At 39.3% G+C, this 18,255-nt stretch overlaps 1 pseudogene; it reads left to right on the top strand.

The window, feature by feature from the left end:
* The first annotated feature begins 7,389 nt into the window (after positions 1 to 7,389).
* On the top strand, positions 7,390 to 8,100 carry LOC139707017 (histone H1.10-like; annotated as a pseudogene).
* Positions 8,101 to 18,255: the final 10,155 nt, after the last annotated feature.

Here is an 18,255-nt window from a genome sequence, read left to right as displayed (position 1 = left end):
ATCACTCTGCCTGTGACAGAATAAGCTGTCAGAAAAACACACAATCTGTTAAAATGGGAAAATAATCTATGTTCCTACCAATAAATCTCTATTTCAACCAACCATAAAACCAGATCCAAAGTAGACAGAGCAAAGAACAAAAAAAGCATGCAATTCAACAATTAGCTGGAAGGTTACAGAATGAAACTAACCAAAGATTGTCTACCCCTCTTTCCAAACAAATGATCACTTACTCTGCCAGTCTAAATTAAACTTTATGCCTAATATAGAAAGAAACTGTTTCAAATACAGAAAATCCCACCCATTTAATATGTAATAAAGTCTTTGGGGGGGTAGTTGTTGATGGACATAATTGCTTTATTTATTTATTTGTCTGTCTGTCTGTTTGTTTGTTTGTTTATTTATTGTGGTGGTGATGATCAAACCCAGTGCCTCACACATGCCAGGCAGGTGCTCTACACTGACCCATAATCCCAGCCCTGTAATAAAGTCTTAATATTTATTTAAATGTAGTATAAAAATTTTAACAAATGCAGCTAACAGGAGAAATAAAGAAAAAGGTCTTCATTTTTATTACAAATTCTGTTTAATCCCTCACTTTCCAGGAATATTTTTAGTAGGTTTTAGGGCACAAAATTAAAGAAATTAACTCATAAGTAAAATGAAAGGCACTGTATAAACAAATCCCTGTACTTTCACAGAAAAGTTTCAAAAACCTAAAACTTCAATATTTTAGAAAACAAATAAGATTACATCATTAGCCACAATAAGATACCAGAAGGAAAAGTCCAGGAAAACCTCATTAATTTGGCCCAATAATGAAGATCAGTAATTTCAAGTCTGCCTTGATTTAATTTCAGACTATGTATTAAGAAATATTTGCTAGGGGCTGAGGTTATGGCTAAGCAGTAGAGTGCTTGCCTCGCACATCAGGGCCCTGGGTTAAATACTCAGCACCACATATAAATCATACAACTAAAAAATAAATATTAAAAAAGAAACAATTGTTAGGCAAAATAAAGTGCAAATAAAACTGGATAGAGTATTATTTAATTGATTTTAAAAATTTCACATGCAAATGACTTCTGCAAAAATAATAATTAAAACAAGTTACATGTATTCTTTAGAATCCTGTACTCTAATAGAAATATTAGAATAAAGTATATAAAATAGAGACTAAAATACTTCTTAAATCTATTAAATCTTTAATTGTTCCATTTCTATTTACTTTGGCTGTGAAAAACTGGTTTAGGAGTCAGAAAAGCTTCACAGGCAAGACTCAGACAAAAATTTATTAATTCTACTCAAAGTCTGGCAATCTAATTTTCTGCTTTTATTTTAAAAAATGTGAACCATACAATTATATTTACTTTATTTTGGGGGGCATTTACTTTATCATTATTTTTAAACAACATATTTTATAAAATATTGCCATGTCTATACTGAGAAACATAAACAGATCTTAAACAGGAACCAGCAGCATACTCAGTTTAAATACTTACTCTGCCCTTTAAAAAAAGATTTAAAATACAGGACACATGTGATTATAAAAATTAAATAAAATATAGTCCACATCAAAATTTGAAATAAAGTAACCATTGAATGTTATGGCAGCAAGTGCCATACAGTTATGCACATCGAAATTTAAAAGAAACCATGTTAGTTTTCTCTAAATTAAAATGTATACTATTCTCTTTTGCATCTTTAAATAATAATGATAATATGCATCAACCTTTGGGAGGTTGAGGCTGAGGCAGAAGGATCCTACATTCAAGGCCAGTCTTAGGAACTTAGTGAGGCCCTAAGCAACTTAGCAAGATCCTGTCTAAAAATTTTTAAAAAATAAACAAAAGGGCTGGGGATGTGTTTCAGTGGTAAAGTGCCTCTAGATTCAATTCCCAGTACCAAAAAATTAAACAAAGAAGTAAATAATGATTTTGATGTCTGTGGATGCCTAGCATTTAGGTAGGTATTCAGTGCTGAATGAAAACTGGTGAATAAATCGCCAGTTGATCCATATTGTCCCAGCCTTGGGTTATTCAGTAAGCAATGTTAACTGAAGTGAAAAGAAAAGCACTCTCAGGAAAGGCAATCTAGATGTACTTTATATATAGAAGACAGTTCAAAGAATAAACAGTCGGTCAATGATAAAGTTGTGAATCTGCTTCATGTGAGGCCATCTTTATATGTAACTCTTATTTGATTGAAATAAAATCTAAAGCAAACATAAAATTAAAAATCATATTTCATCAGGAAGTGATAAAATCTTTGGACAGAAGAGATACACATAGTTTTAGACATGATTGGACAATCATATAGTTTACATAACTCATAAAAACTATATTATCACCCAATTACGGAAATAATATTCTTTATGCTATTCAGCCATTGGTATCCATGTTTGGAAATTGTTAAGAAATTTATTTTGAAAGTTACTTTAGGCTTTCCTTCAGGTGAATAAAACACAAAAGTACTACTCTTTGCAGAAGAAAACATTCTGTGTTCAAAACAATTATAGCTGGTTGATCAAGTTTTCAAATATTGCTTTTAATATTTACTTTTTAGTTTTTTTTTTTTTTTTTTTTTCACGGTGGACACAATCCTTTTATTTTATTTTTATGTGGTGCTGAGGATTGAACCCAGTGCCTCATACAGTCCAGGCTAGTGTACTACCACTTGAGCCACATCCCCAACCCTCAAGTTTTCAAATATTAACAATGAGTTAAAATCAAGGCAAAAGACCTAAAAAATACTCAATATATTTAAATATTTTCATCACATTAAATGCCTAAGAATATCTGACATGTAAGAATCACTAGTATGTTCTTAAGGAAGAGAATTCTTTTGTTAATAAAAATGTTGAATGAAAGAAATCTTTGAATAACACAAGGTTTCCTTAATAGTTTACAGTGGAACACACCTATAATCCCAGAAAATCAGGAGACTGAGGCAGGAGGATCACAAGTTCAAGGATAGCCTCAGCAACTTAGCGAGGCCCTGTCTCAAAATAAATAAATAAATAAATTAAATAAAATGTGCTGGGGATCTAATTTACTAGTGAAGTACCCCTGGGTTTGATCCCCAGTACCAATAAAACACATGTTATCTCAAAAATGTACTTTTTTCCCTATTGAATTAGCAAAGATTAAAAAGATTAACAAAACTTGGTGTGAGCAAGGGTTTTGAAAATAGGATTCTCATGGGCATTGAAGGGGACAGTTTTTACAGATAACAGCTTAGCTATATTTATCAATATTTAAAATGTATATAATCTTTGACCTGGCAGTTATACCTCTAAGAAGATAAGTGAATAATATACTATAATCAATATACCACTATTAACAAGAAAGAAAAACAAGTAACAATCTAAATGGTTATGAAAGGAGTAGCTAGATAAAGTATGATGCCTCTAAATAATAGAAAACTAGGCAGGCAGGGCTGGGTTGTAGCTCAATGGTAGAGCACTTGCCTGGCATGTGTGAAGAACAGGGTTTGATTCTCAACACTGCATATATAAAGATCTATTGACAACTAAAAAATAATTTAAAAAAAAAACTAGGCAGCCAGTAAAATGATCACCCATGATTATGCACATCAGGTTCAACTCATAAATAGAGATATATATAGAACACTATAAAAATGACCACATAGCTTCATATATAGAGAGAGACTGCTGTGTATTTAAAATCTTATATATACTTTCATATCCATCAATAAGTTTCCAAAAGTGAGTTAATTGTGGCCATTTCTTTGTGCAGGAGTTGAGGGTTTACTTTTGTCATTATGTTGTTTTATATGGGTAAAAATTTTTCTAATTATTATAATAAAAAAATCACAACAAACTTTTAAGAGAAAGAAGTGCCTCTATATCACCAAAATTACTTCAAATCTTTTCATCTTCCTATTTAAGAGGAAAGAATTCATTGAATGTTGCAAGTAAATGTAATACAGAATCTCCTTCTCAGAACCACATTTTAAAATGACAAAATAATAGAAATTAAAATGTTAGAGTCATAGAGATAGGGAAAGACAAACATCATTATTCAAACAGCCCACATTATTGGCATTCACCTTACTACCCAGAGGTTGTATGAAATCAAACACTCCTAAAACAATATCCCTTTTACACATTAAGGAAGCAGACTAAAATAATAATAATAATAATAATAATAATAATAATAATAATAATAATAATATAATTTTTAAAATGTAAAATCATAAAACACCACAGTAAAAATATTTAATTATTTTCCTGTCTTACATTCTTTCATAGCACCTTTATTAAGAACCTGAAAAAAAAGTTTGGGGAAGTTAAATAGATTTTAAATGTATACATTTAATCTGATGTTTATTTCCTTTAGATTTTTGTTTTCCTGGAACTAGAGAAAACAGTTCAAAAGTACATGGGAAAATAAGCAAGCAAGAATTCCCAGGAATATGAAAAGCAAAAAGGGGAAACTAGTTTTAAAAGATATTAAAACTTTTATAAAATCAATAATGTGATACTGGTATATGAAGAAAAAGACTAATAGAATACAAACCCCAGAGACACCCCAATACCTCCAAAATTTAACAACACCATAAGAGATTCAAAGAAGGGCTCTAAAAGCAACAGGTGAAAATAACAGGCACACAGAAAAAGATAAAGTTGAACCTATGCATCATTCTGAACACCAGAATAAATCCTAATTTGAACATTTAAATGTAAATGTGATACCATAAAAGTACTAAAAGAAACCATGGGCAAATTCTAAAAATCTTGGAGGCCTTTCAGTGACTTAAACTCCAGATACCTGGGCTGTGGCTTTAGCTCAGTGGTAGAGTGCTTGCCTAGCACTTGTGAGGCATTGGGTTTGATCCTCAGCACCACATAGAAATAAAGAAATATTTTTAAAAAATATCAAGATACCATAATGATTAATATAAACTGTAAAATTTTTAAAAAATGTAAGACTTTTGTATATCAAAATATGTGAAGGTAAATAAAAATAAGTGAAAATCTGGGGAAAACTAGAATTGATATCACACAGGGCTAATCTCTCCAATTTACAAATTTCTAGAAATTGATAATGGGAAAAAAGCAACCCAAAACAGAAATGTGAAAAAAAAAAAAAAAACATTAACAGAGAGTTCACAAGAAAAAAAATACAATTCGTTTTTAAGCATAATATGCAGAGCCTTATTAAAAATGATAGAAATCCACATTAAATTACTCTATATTGATAATTCTCATCTATCAAACTGTTAACAAATTCAAGGGTTGTACACAGTACATTGGAAAGGCCCCAGAAAAAATAGGAACTCTCTCATACACTGAGATCTGCCCTCTCGTATCTGTGGTATTCAGACTGAATTCAACAATCATAGGTGAAAATATTTTTTAAAAATATTGTCATACTGAACACATACCAACTTTTTTGTTGTCACTAGTCCCTAAACAATACAGTGTAACAACTATTTATATGGCATTTATATTGTATTAGTCTTCTAAGAAATCTAAAGATGATTTAAAAGTATGTGGAGAAAGTGCATAGGTTATATGCAAATACTATGCTTTTTATATAAAAGACTTAAGCATCCTTGTATTTCAGCATCCGCAAAGGGGTCCTCAAATCAATCCTCTATGAATAATGAGGAGCAACTGTACTTGTGGGAGTTTAAAATGGTGCAACACCTAAGAAAGGAAGCATTTAACTAAATTATAAATGCAATGCCCACTGGCACGGTGATCCCACTTCTAGGAATGTATCCCACAGATGTACTTGCACATGTATAAAATGATATGTATACAAGCTGGTTCACCATAGTATGGTCTGTGATAAACCTAGAAACAACCCAAACACTACGGGGGGGGGGGGGGGGCTGGATAAGTAAACAAGGCACTTAATAGACACTGTTTAAACACAGCTGTTTTTTTTAAGTGTTTTCTATAAACAAATATTATATTCATTCTAAATAAATACTAATAGGAAAAAATCTAAAGAGCATATAAAGAAAAAACAATAGGATAGAATTACTTAAATAGTATACCACATTTTATATAAAAAGAATATAGTACACTGGCATTTCTCCTACTATAAAAGGAAACAATTGACATCTATGGGAAATAAATTAAAGGTAGTTATCTAAAAAAGAGGGGTGAAGGGGGGGGGGGGCAAAGCAGTTGGAAATCACATTTTCCCAAGCATGCCTGTGTCATTTTAACTTTTGAACCATAAGAACATGTTATCTACATTAAAAGAATTTTTAAACATTAAAAAGAATATTACAGAAAGAAGAGAAAGAGACACCCATAAATAAGATTTAAAACTAAGGTTTAAAGAGATTTTTTGCTCTGAAATTAGATGCTGAAAAGCAATCTTGGTGTGGTCATTACAAAAAAAAAAAATGCTTTTTCCCCCTTCAATCAAGTTAAAGAATATGAAAATCTGTTTTTAAAAAGCTATTTAAATGAGTAAGAAATTTGGAAAGGGGAGAAAAATGTACAATGAGGACACTCTAATATAATGGTTCTCCAAGTATGGTCCCTGTACCAGCAACATCAGCAGCATGTGATAACTTGTTAAAATTAAAATTCTCAGGCTCCCACCCAGACTGAAACTTTGTACTAGTCCAGCAATCCTGGTAATACCCTCAAGTCTGAGAGTCACATATCTTGTCTGGTTCTTCCCACAGGTTCAGATACGCCACCAGTCTGCATTTCAAACAAGCTCCAGGACATAGGACCACACTTGGATAAGCAAAGCTGAAGTCCTCCTGGGGGAAAAAGGTATGTAACCTTCATATGGTTGAGTTTCCCATGAAACCTGTCCTCAGTATCAGATGGAAAAAGTCCTTATACAGGCTTCCTAGCCAAGAGATATCATGGAGCTAGTTTCCTACATAAACCGTACACAGAAAATAAATGTTTTCAAATACATTCTTATAAAAACAATAACAACTATGAATCATTGAAATTCAACTTAAGGATGTCTCACTTGAAAAAACTTATAAGTGGACCTACAAACTTTCAGAAATTGGGCTAAGAAACAAAAATAATCCATATTCCATAAATTCTGCCTGTGTTGTGTGAACAACTTAACCTCAAATGCATTAACTGCCCACCATGTGCTTTCATGGAAAAGCACCAAGAAGTTTGTTTCCCTCAAACCCTTTTCAAAAAATTGTCCTCATGTTGATGAACACTGGTCTTCCATTTGTTTTACACAAGGAGAAAGATCTGTACAGGAATCTTCTGAATAAAACATTGTAGCTTAGCAGAGCGCATCACACACATCCAGAAGGCGGGCAGCTTTGGAGCAGCGGCGCCACAGCAGCCGCGAGATTCGGACCGAGCTTGAGCCCTCCCTGAGCCCCAGAGCTGCCCCAGACAACCACCCCGGCTCCCCGATGGCGCTCGTCCATCTGTCCCCAGCCCTGCCGCCCAGCCCCAGGACCCGCGCCTTGAGCGCCCCCCCCCCACTTTCCTCTTCCTGGCACTGCCTGCCACCAACCCGCTGGCCACCACGTTGGTGGAGCTGGAGGAGGCCCTGCAGCTCCTGGGCGCCAAGGGGGCCATGGGGAGGGCGGCAAGGTGGGGGGGGCAGCGACAAGGGCCGTGGTGGCCCCAAACATAGAAGCAGCGGCAAGAAGAACCAGCCGGTCAAGTACAGCCAGCTAGTGGTGGAGACGTGCGCAGGCTGAGCAAGCAGAAGCTTGTCGCTGGCGGGCATCTATGCAGAGGCCAGGAAGGTGGAGGGGTTCAACCAGCAGAACAGCTGCACCTACCTCAAGTACTTGGTGCACGCTGGTGCAGAGTGACTTGCTACTGCAGGTCAAGGGCACAGGCGCCACCGGCTCCTTCAAGCTCAATTGCCAAAAGCTGACGGCCAGCTAACGGTGCACAAACCCAAGAAGCAGGCAGCACGGCGCCACGTGGACCCCTGACCCACCAAGGGTGCCACAGCCAACAAGCACGCACCCCGGAAGGCCGCTGCCACCGAGGACAAGGGCAGCAGCAGCAGCAGCAGCAGCAAGGCCAAGAAGGCAGCGGCTGGGAGCAAGAAGTTGAAGAAGGCAGCCAAGCCCAGTGTCCCCAACGTGCCCAAGGGCTGCAAGTGAGCGCCCAGGCCCCACACGCGACAACGTGGAGGGGGACCGTCCCTGCTGGGCCACGACCTCCCCTCCCCTCCCCCACGCGCCGCTCTGACCTCACCTCCCCCATGCGCAGCTCTGGCCTCCCCTCCCCCAAGCACTTCAGGGAGATTTTTGAAACAGCCCGGGTGATGCCCTGATTGGCTCTGGCCCTTAGCAATGGCCGTCGCCATGGTTACCGCCCCACCCAGCAGCCAATGGGCAGGGCCCTGGTTGGCTAGCTGGATTCAGCCTCCAGGCCTGGCCCCCTCCCTCTTGCCACCTCTGGGCTCGCAACAATTGCTCAGGGTGCAGGGTAGGGCAGCGCTCCCCTCCCCACCCAAGCCACAATAAAACATTCTTGACCTTTGCAAAAAAAAAAAAAAAAAAAAGATTCAAGTTTAGACTGAAAGATTTAGAAGTGAAACGTGGTGGCACATGCCTGTAATCTCAGCAGCTCTGGAGGCTGAGACAAGACTCTCTCAAATTCAAAGCCAGCCTCAGGGATGGTGAGGCACTAAGCAACTCAGTGAGACCCTGTCTCTAAATAAAATATAAAGTAGGGCTGGGGATATGGCTCTGTGGCTGAGTGCTCCTGATTTCAATCCCTGGTACTCACCCCCCTCCAAAAAAAAAGAAGGATATAGAAATCTGTAACTTTTTTTTACAAGTCACCTTTGAATAGTTTTGGATGCTAAAAATTAACCAATGTGCTGACATTTTTATATATTTCCTATTTCATTCTCTCTGAGATGCCACCACCTTTAAGACACTTAGAACATTCTTATTCTATGTTCAACTGAGAAGAAAAATTTCCATGTGGTTACAACATGCCAATTTTAAGATTCCATCCATCTCAGATGTGCATCTTAAAAATCAATGAAATGCCTTAATTATAAACCACAGAATTGTATGGTAAATTATTTGTTTTTCTTCCAATTAACTCTTATGTCTCTCAAATGTAAAACTCCAAAAAGGCATCCATGTTTTGTCCATTTGATGACATTTCCTCCATGCTTAGAAACTGGAACATTTTCAATATCTTTGTAACTCGTTATTTATTTAGTTTACATAGGAATATGTGAATATGAAAAAAAGTAATGATTTTTAACAGTATTTTTAACAGTACTGACCTCTTTTACTCTGGGAAATTTTTCTTGCTTAAAATAAAAAAAAGTAATTATTTTCAATTTGGCTGGCTTCTCAGGTCAAAGAGATTCAATACATCTCTACACAATTGAAAATATATTCTCTTCCGAGAAGTCTTTACTTACATGTTTCCACAGCACCTTTCAATACTAATAAGCAACAAACACTTTACAAGATTTTTAAAAAGTCAAAATAAACATCCTTTTTAAAGTTAAACAAGTTGAAGAAATTTTTGTTACATTGTAGCTAGCTTGAGCTAAATGCTATTTTAATTTTCTCTATCATAACTAGCAGTGTTTCAAATGAAAAGATAATTTGTAATGAGTCATACCATGAGATCTGGTGTATGTACATCTATCTGCATTTTTCAAATTTGCTAATATGAACACCAGTAAGTAGAAAGGGTTATTTTAAAAGTGATTACAGCTGGGCATGGTGCTGCTTTCTTGTTAATCCCAAGAATTTGGGAGGCTGAAGCTGGAAGATCCCAAGTTTGAGACTGCCATTTCAAGAAGGGGAGAAAGGGCTGGAACTCAGTGGTAGAGTGGCTCTGGGTTCAACCCCTAGTAAGTAACCCACCCCGCCAAAGTGATGACATGAATGTATATTCTACTCAACTCAGAACTACTATCGTACACACGGCTGTCACTTCCCAACTCTGTTCTCACATCAAACTGCTAAAATGATATTAGTGTTTAGATGTCAACATTTCTAATGTGAATTCCCATTAAACACAGACAAACATAACCTTGCCTTCCAAGATTCTAGAATAATTGACAAAGGTGTCACTAAACAAGATCATAGCCTTTTTTATATGTCAGACACATCAGAAAAAATAATTTTCCCAGAAAGAAGTTGTTTGTCATCACTTTCTTGTTAAAATAAAGTAGGTAATGGATATGTTCTCAATAGTATTCTCAAAGAGGCAGAACAGTCCTTAAGGAAAATTTTTAGTTATCAAATATATTGAGGGACACCAATTTAGTGTTTGGGTGCCAGGATCTAGGCTTCACACAATTCTTGGGTGGGATGGATCTGTATCATCAAGATTCATCTGGTCACAAGAATTTTGATCTTAAAATGGTTTAATCAAGCCCACTTTAAATGACAATTATTTTAAGACACAATATTTAAAAGTTTTTATAGGAAACTCTACCCCTTGCCTCTAATTATGTAAGACAAAGTAGTAAGGGGAGCTTCAGGAGAATAAGGAAACTTTATGAAAATTAGTGCTCATTTTTTCACACTACACATTAACTCAACATAAATTTAAAATTATAGTGAGTAAACATAGACTACTAGTATATATGCTAACAGTATGAGATGGCACATAAATATCACCCCAATGAATCTAAAAATTACAATCTTGCTAATATTTTACTTGTTATTAGTAGCAACTGAAGGGATCCATGGAAGGGTCATAGTACAACCTGTGGGTAGACTGAGGCAGCCTGCAATTGACCTTGGCATGTCATCCCTAGTTCAATCTAGCCTCTATTTTTTATTAGTTTAAATAAGGTTGTCCCAACACTAAGTGTCCCAACACTAGTTTCCATCTTCATCTCCCTCTTGGATTTTCTTGTTTGAACTAGATCCTAGTACTTTTTCTTTCTTTCTTTTTTTAACCAACTCAAACATCTTCACTAGCAGCAGGTGCAAGCACTCGAATGCATGCTGTCTTTCACTACAGCTGAAGTTTCTGGTTATAAGTGAGACTGCAATGCATGTCATATATTGTCCTCCCTTTATTTCTCTTCTACATGTATGTGAATGTATCACACCGACTTTCACTTATGTGTGTAGGCAGGTTCTGTTGTGTACAAACCTCACTGCTCAGTAGCAAAGTGGGCTTGATAAACATTCAATACCAAGGAGAGGAACCTTGGTTCTGGGGTTGACAACCAACTGTTCCAGACTGGAATCCCATGCTTCAAGGGTTATCTAAATGTTCCTTTGCCTGAGGCAAGGCTTGGGCTCCAGTATTTCACTTTCCTTGGGTGAGTGACACCACCTCTGGAGTACAAAGATCACTCTAAGCCCACCTCTGCTCTCTCACACAGGGCCAAATGATAGTTTAGGGGTAGAAGCGAAAGGAAAGTGACCACAACACTCGGAGTGACCAAGAGATCTTTATTGCAGCAGTGCAAAAGAGGAGGAGAGAGAAAGAGAGAGTGAAGAAAGAGATTGAGAAAGAGAGAACAAGAGATGGAGGCACCAGCAGGAGGGAGTTTTTAAAGCCAAATTCTAATGGGGTCTCTTGGTCTGCAAGCTGCCTTGTTGGTGGACAATGATTGGATTACACAGTAGTTGCTAAGGGTATCCTCTTCTGCCTTCAGGCAGATGGTGCAGGGGTCAGATGTGGGTTTCTGTTGCACCAGATGGGTGGGAGTCGAGTGTTCAGACTTGATGTAAACAGGTGATAAAGAACGGGGGGGGGGGGGCATGTGTTATCCTGCAGCTAACATCCGTTCAGCCTGCCCTACATACAACTGGGTTCAGCCTGTCCTGAACCTAACATTCCTCCCATTTGTTTTTCTAAGTGACATGGGGAAATCATAAAATCCTCTGGCTACATCCTGCTTAATGGTGGGCAGCATAGGACCTAGGGGAGAAAGTGGAGGAATGTTCAGGGACAGGTCTGGGAACACCAAGCAGCCAGAAATAACACCCAGTGGCTATAAACAGTTATTTTGGCAGGGGTAAAGCCCATAAAATTTCCTTGAAACCACAAGTGATCGATGGCTTCAAATCAGTCCTGGGCAGAGGAGATCCTTGGTATCAGCCTTTGGTCCTGTCGTAGGGACTCTAGGAAGTATCAGAGGTAGCTTGGTTGAATCCAGTAATGTTAAGGGTGACAGCCCAATTTCAGCCAGTGGAAGGGCAATTGACCCATAAACTGAGAGTGGGTGGTGTAATCCTCATGCCATGTCACTTGGATGTTAAAGCACCATCTGTGGTTGGGATAGAAACTTGAAAGAAATTTAATGATTAGTAAAAGAAGAACAGGATTGGTGAGAAATTTTGAGTTTAGTGGGCGTGGTGGAAGTCCAGGACTGGATATTTGGAACAGGTGCCTTTTTCAGGTGGGAGACATGGTACCAGGGAGAATGTCTAAAAGCTTGGTCACCATTGGGGTAGTAAATATGACTGTATGGGGTCCCATCCAGCAAGGTTGCAACAACTGAGAATGTAGTTCCTGAAGTAAGACTGAGTTGAAGAGGGTCCAATTCAGTTTGTGGTTGTGCTGGGACTGAGGTAATGAATGTTGCAGGAAGGCACTGGTCTGCTTGTTTCCTGAGAAGTGGGGGCTGGACCTTTGTCTAACTGGGAGGAGGTGGGAATTCTTAACATGGGAATGGTCTGCTTGATGAGGATTGAGGTGACAGTGTCAGCAGTTTCCCTGGATGTAGGGAAATCTTCTATCCAACCTGAGAATGTATCAACCAAAGTAAGTAGGTAGTGAAGCTCTTTGTGCCTAGGCATGTGAGTGAAGTTGATCTGCCAGTGTTCATCTGACTGGTGGCTCCTCATCTGATGTGTGGGGAGTTTAGGTTTGATGCTTCATGGTGGGGATGCTGTAGAGCAGACAGACCAAGTAGAGTGGACCTGCCAGAGAGCAGATCTCATTTCTAGGAAGTGAAAGAGAGGTTGTAATATCTGGAAAAGAGGTTATGAAGGGTGTTAGGTGGGAAAGAGTCTCTAGAGCTAGTGTTATGCTTGAATTCGGGACCCCCAAAAAGACCACCAGAGACCCAAGATCAATGTAAGCAGTAAAGAGGCATTTATTATGAGCTAGCTCGGTCCTCTGCGCACACACAGCAACTGGTGATGCTGAGAGGCCCAGAGCCCAGGATTTGCAGCAGTTTTATACATTCTTTGGAGAAGGCAGAGACCCCCCACATACATCATAGCATCTCTTAGCAAATTATCAGACACCACAGGAAAATCAAATAACAACTTTAAAACATGATTAGCACATTCACTGGTGGGAACAAGTTGGGTAGAAGTGATTGGTTACAAATATTCATTTGAACTGATTGGTTTAAGCCAAGACGGTTTTTCATGCGAATTACATGGTTTCCCAACATGTAATTACTGGGAGGGTCATCTGGCATCCCAGGTATTTCCCTGTCTCATGCTGATTGGTGGCTGCTAGGGGGTTACTATGGGTTTCCACCTAGCCTGAGTCAGGGACACCTGGTGCAGCAGATCTCTCCTGTTATTTGTAGATAAACCACTTAGCAGGTTGGGAATGTGCTTAGGAGTGCTCTGTGGGTCTTTCCAAGGACAATGGTCATGTCCCTTACTTGGACAGGCTTTGCTCTGAGGTATAGGCTGGTTTTTCACTAGAAGAGTTGGTCATGAGTCATAGGTCTCTGTCTTGGGCATCAGGGGCTGGTAGTCTTAAAGAAGTAGTTGATTGCCTGGCTGGTTGGTGAATTTGTGTATCTGATCTTGCAGGAACTTCTGTAGGCAATTTAACATACAGAGTTCTATTAGGAGAAACATAAAGAGGACTAATAGGGGTCCTGTGAGGTGGAGGAGCCAAGGCCACACTTGACTGAACACCACCCCTGGAGTTCTGTTGGCCTAGTTGCTGTCTCCTCTTTTCTAGCTGTTCCTGTCCTTCATTACTCCCAGGAATTACTGTGTTTTATCTTAACTGTTTTTGGTAGGTGTTTAAGATGAAGCTGGTCAAAATTGACTTTGTTTCTATCATTAAGAGTCAGCTGAGTTCCCATAGGGATCACTTGTGGGAGAACTTGAAAGCAGCCTCTTAGTTCTGCTAGTACTATCTGCACAATGAGGGGTCCAGATCTTGCTTGACCATGTGGCTTTCCTTGGAAGAATCAGGGGCATCTCCTGTCTCAAATGACCCTCCTATTCACGGCAAGTTCACTGATTGGGTTTTCATTCTCCAGTGGTCTCATTAATCTCCCTGATCAGGAGGTTATGTGGTCCAGAGTTGCAAAGCTCTTTAGAGAAGTTCCCTGTTCCCTAGATTCAGACTGACTCAGAGGGCAAGAGTCAAATATTGGTTTTCTTGGCCTTTTTAATTTAACTTTAATTCTTGATCTTAAAGATCCAGAAAAGTCAGTTTCACCTTAAATTAAGAGTACTGGCTTTTAGCTGAAGTCAGGGCTACTTTGGAGTCATTCTGATATATAGTAAGATGGTAGGCAGAACATTATCTCAGGGAAGGCAAGGCTCTTTATAAATCTTAGGTAAAGTGTTCTAGTATTGAAGTTGATCTTTGTTTCTTAAATATCATTTTATAAAGTTTACATATATTTTTGTTTGATGTTACATGAATACTAGCTAACAAAATATGATGTTACATTTGAATTCTACCCAGTGTATAGGACTTCATATTTATATTATTGATAACAGGTCCAGTTATAGAAAATTAAATGATATAAATAAATCTCCAATATGTTATTCTTATAAGTCTAAAATTACCATGCAACTTTAGTTTGGAGAACACCAGCTTGATATAAGTTTTTTTTTTTTTTTTTTTTTTTTTTTGTTGTTGTTGTTGTCGAGCTTCTAATTTAAAGACTTATATACCTGGAAAACATGAACACATTTGATATACAAAAAAGAGTAATACTACCACAATTACTATAGTTGATTTTATATTAATCAAGTTTAGCTCTTAAAGAAATAACATACTACAGTATTGCAAAATAACAGTTGTGGTTTAACCACAGTTGTATAATGCTTAATTACTTCAAGATTACTTGCTCAAAAAACTTACATATATAATCAACTTACACAGACCTTCTTTATGACTTACTGAATCCTATATAGCCAACATAAACAGACCTTCTTTATCACTTGTTTAAACCCTCTGATTTACTTAATCACATACACTCTCTTATCCCAAAACAAATTTTCCTTCTACTAAATCCATACTTAGAACCTTCTAATTTCTCTTTCTCATCTGTTAACTTCTTCTTTATTCACACTTTAAAACAATCCTTGTAAATTTCTGAACTTAGGCAAATTATTCCATTTTAATAAGTGATATTTTGTTATTTGAAGTACACAATTAATCTCATCTGTTTACCGTTTCATGAAAACATAAACAATGTTTAAGTGTATAGAAGTATACTTTTGTAGTGATGGACAAGGCAAGGCACCTAAGATAGCACTGAAGATGGGGAAACAGTTTTATTTGGTTGCAGCCAGATTCAGAGGGCACCTAACAGGAATACCTTCCAGTAATTGGACAAAGGCATGGAAAAAGCCTGTCCCAAGGAACTCACACACTCTGCTGCATCCAATTTCAGAGCAAGTCCCAGAACACCCTCAGCAGCCCCACCAGGACCTGAGGGAACCAGTTGTGAGCACCGCTGGGAGAAGGACCAGAGGCCAGGAAGGGCGCAGGCCTGCACGGGTATTGGAAGCTCATCCCACCACATCCCAGCAGTGTGACTTTGGGCAGGGCGCTGCACCTCTCTGTGCACCCTGAGCATGGAAACGCACAAGTTAAGTGCCTGGTACACAGCAAAGTGGTAGTGCCATGGCCAGCAGTGCCAACCCCGCCACCCTGGGAAACTGAGGCGGGCCCCAGGGTTGCACCCGAGTGCAAGGATTGAATGGCCAGGGGGACTGGCCCACGGCACCTGGCGCCTTGCCCTGTGCTGGGTCCCCAAATGGCAGGGACTGGGCAGCGCTGGGCAGTGCTGCTGTAGCCTCGGGCCTGTTGGGCTACCTCCGAAGATGCGGGCCACCCACCCGACCCACTCCCCTTGCAGCCTTGGTCTCTGCCGCTCTCAACCTCCTCAAATACCCCCCCTTAACCTCCTCAGCCCCCACCGAACACTGCTGCTGCCTGCAGCTCACGTGTTGGCCCCACCACCGCCAGTACTAGCGAGATTTTCCTCCTCTCTGCACTCCGCCGCCCTCACCCCAGGGATAGCGGACTGGTCTGGGTCACTGAGCCCTAGCCCAGGATCAGGACCTTTTATCCATATGCCCTTCCTGGAATCCTCTCCACCAACCATCGTGACCTGGAAGGATTAAAACCCAGGTGCTGTCATGTTTAATTTGCGGCCCCCAAAAGACCCCCAGAGACCCAGATCAAGGTGAGCAGCAAAGAGGTGTTTATTGCGAGCTAGCTCGGTCCTCCATGCACAGCAACTGGGGGCGCTGAGAGGCCCCAGCCCAGGGCCTGCAGCAGTTTATACACTCTTTGGGGAAGGCAGGCACCCCACATCCATCACAGCATCTCTTAGCAAATCACCACACACCGCGGAAAATCCAACAACAATTCTAAAACAGGATTAGCGGATTAAGAATATGGAAAGGATTCTTAGTTCAAGGGTTTGATGCAAGTAAAATGATTGGTTTAAACCATGAGGGTGTGGCAAGGGGGGCAGGAGCCCAGCTGCAGGGCTTCTAGTTTAGATATTGGCCACCACACCTAGATGGGAGCATCTGGAATTTCAGATATTACAATATCTTGGCCTGTCTTCAGCGATCACCATCTGCGGCTTTTTTAGAACTGTTTCCACAGAGCTTTTCTGTGGTATTTTCCTGACTTTAGGACTATAGTAGGTCAAAGGTTAAGTTTCAGAGCAAAATGAGGTCCCAAGTAGAATGAGGTTGCTTGGGTCTTTCAGTGGATCTGCAAATTAATACAAATCTGGAAATCTGTATGAAGATTAAAAAAAAAAAAAACAAACAAACTAGAAATGAATACTGAGCCTATTCTGTGCCTGAGGGCTTAGGAGATCCTAGTTTTGAACTCTGCTCTCTCCTTCACTATTTATTTGGGATCACTTTACAAAAGCACTCTTTCTTGAGGCCGTGACTCTCATCATCTTAACACAGTTACCCCAGGTGCTTCCTGTGACCCTGGCAGAAAAAAAAAAGCAGAAATGCTGAGGGAGTGTCCAGAGACTGAAGGGAAGGGGCCCAAGTGCATTCCATTAATTGTTTTCCTTGATGATTTAATGGTTCCTTTTTCTTTGTTTTTTGCAATGTTAAATTATAGGGAAAATACTGAAAATTGAAAAGCAAATGTTTTCATGAAGCCAGAATTAGACAGGCAGTCAGTACAGATAGATAACTTGAGTCAGGCAAAATCAAGAAGACCGATTTTGAATGATTCCAACCATTTGGAGACTGTCCAATAAGGGAAGAATTTTAACTCTCTCAGAGTGCTTCTTTGACCCCTGTGAAGAACCTCACCCCTCCACCTGTAACCAAGGTAATCTGTCCCAAGAATTCCCCCTCTTTACAGGAAGCTTTAAGGTGGTTCATTTGTCTTTCGCTCTCTGTATTGCTCTTCCTCCTTCAGCCCACCTGTGTTCCACCTTTGGGCCACCCCACCAAGAATTTCTTGGCCTATTTCTGGGCCTAGTCAAGGATTCAGAAAAGAGAAAAATAAGAAGAAAAGGCATGAGAACAAAGGAAGCCTAGAATACAAAAAAGGACAGAAATCCTCAATTCTTCGGACACCAGTGTTGTTGTTGTTTACCAGTGACGAGTCCTTGGTTCCCCAATGTTGAAGTATAACACCAGAGAAGCACGCTGAGACAAGGTCAGAGTGGAAAGTAGAAGTTTATTAAAGGACAGCAGAAAAGACGTCTCAGAGGAAGAAGGAGACCCAAGAGGTGGTATCCGTGGAAGGGTCTTCTTCTCCTTTTTATAGCTAAGGTTTTCTTTTAGCTTTCCTGCATTTCTGTCAGGGTTCCTGTCCTTTGTTCTGTTATCTTTCAGTGATTGAATGTAGGTGTGAAGGCCTGAAGAGTGGGGAACATGTGGGCCAAAGGTAGCCTTGTGAATCCAGCAAGAAGAGCTGACCAGATTCCCTCTAAGAGTGGAGGAATGTAAGAAAAAAGTTCTCACATCTGTTGAGAATTAACCTCTGAACTATTTAACCAAACATTGGCTTATCCTGTCCTTGGATAAGGTGTATCCAGCAAAGAGATGAGAAAATTAGGAGGCTATTCTTTTAAATTACATCAGGAGGGGGCTTGTTTC

Source organism: Marmota flaviventris, chromosome 9, assembly GCF_047511675.1.
Source record: "Marmota flaviventris isolate mMarFla1 chromosome 9, mMarFla1.hap1, whole genome shotgun sequence".
Taxonomy (NCBI): domain Eukaryota; kingdom Metazoa; phylum Chordata; class Mammalia; order Rodentia; family Sciuridae; genus Marmota; species Marmota flaviventris.
The sequence above is the reverse complement of the archived record's forward strand: the minus strand, read 5'-3'. Positions and strand labels throughout refer to the sequence as shown.